Source organism: Tupaia chinensis, unplaced genomic scaffold, assembly GCF_000334495.1.
Source record: "Tupaia chinensis unplaced genomic scaffold, TupChi_1.0 Scaffold145933_1, whole genome shotgun sequence".
NCBI classification, from domain to species: Eukaryota; Metazoa; Chordata; class Mammalia; order Scandentia; family Tupaiidae; genus Tupaia; species Tupaia belangeri.
The window spans coordinates 10,446-11,862 of NW_006205792.1; the positions used below are offsets into that span (position 1 = coordinate 10,446).

A 1,417-nucleotide genomic window follows, 5' to 3' on the forward strand; every position below is an offset into this window, starting at 1 on the left:
TTCCCTAACAAATGCACATGTACTAGTTATTGCTATTTTAAAAATTTGACCAGAGAGAGAGGGAAACTGAGGAAGAAAGCCACCAGGTTATAGATTTGAACCAGTCAGCCATGTGGGAGTTAGCACTGTGACCACTATGCCACCTGCTGGTCCCTTGTAAGAAAAAATTTTAAAAAGCATATATGTATGAAAAGATTTTGATTCTTGATACTGGTATGGGTAGTATAAAGGTATACAGTTCTTCAATTTCATCCAAAAATGGACATTAAATATGTGCAGTTTTTGAATACTATTTGCACTTCAATAAAACTTTTAATAAGAAAAAACCTGTTCTTTTTTTTTTTTTAATCTTTATTTAGGACTTTTTTGGTAAAAAAAAAATGCTATTGTCATGTGACATAAAAAGAAATAATTTGTAATAAATATATAAATTTAAAACTTTTAAATTATTTTTAATTTAGAAAGACTTTTGCTATAGGGCATGTGTGCTTGCCAGTGAGAGAAACAGAGAGACAATAAGTGAGAAATCACCCACAGGAGGGATAGCCATGCCATAATCCCTTCTCTATTCTCCTCTTGGGATTTTGGGCATGCATGCACACACCACTGGAATGAGTTTTAAGCTCCAAGTCTGAGATTTAAACCACAGTCAACTAAATGAGAGCCAAGTGATATAACCATTATGCCATCTGAGGTCCCCAAACGTTTATATTATTTTCTTTTCTTTCTTTTTCTTTCTTTTTTTTTTTTTTGGAGATGTTTTGCTATAGGGTGTGTGCACTTGCCAGAAAGACAGAGAGAGACAGAGAGACAGAAAGCGAGAAATCACCCCCTGGGGGGGATGGCAACACCACAATTCCTTCTCCTCCATTCTTCTGTCGTGATCTTGAGCATGCATGCACCCGCGCCTGGCATGAGTTTAAGTTACCAGGCCTGGGACTTGAACTACGGTTGACTACATGGGAGTTCATAGCCATTATGCCAACTGCTGGCCCCCAAACTTTTAAATTCTAAAGAAGTTTTTATTTCTGGTGGGCAAGTAAACTTCCTGAAGACACGTAGAGAGAATATGAGAGATGGGAAAAGAAGTGCCCCCATGGGGAATGAGCTGTGATCTCTTCTTCATTTGTCCTTTCTTTTGGGATTTTAGGAATGAATGTATGCACATGAGACTGGCATGTTTTTGAGGCCTCAAGGTCTTGAACTTGGGCCATGTGGAATTCAGCTGCCTTGTCAATAGACCATAGATCCACCCCACTAAAGAGTTAGTGTTTGAAGAATTATTTATTTAATTTTATCTATTATCATTATTTTTAATTTGCAATAGGGCATGGGTGCTGATGATTGAGAGAGAGAGAGAGAGAAAGAAACAAAGAAAATGAGAAAGCAAGCTGTCAGTTCCAGGAATCAAACCAGT

General features: G+C 37.4%; 1 protein-coding gene across 1 annotated transcript in view; it reads right to left on the reverse strand.

Annotated features, from left to right (window-relative positions):
- LOC106733914 (vomeronasal type-2 receptor 116) overlaps positions 1–1,417 on the reverse strand; it is a 13,541-nt gene that overhangs the window by 10,315 nt on the left and 1,809 nt on the right. The window lies entirely within an intron of this gene.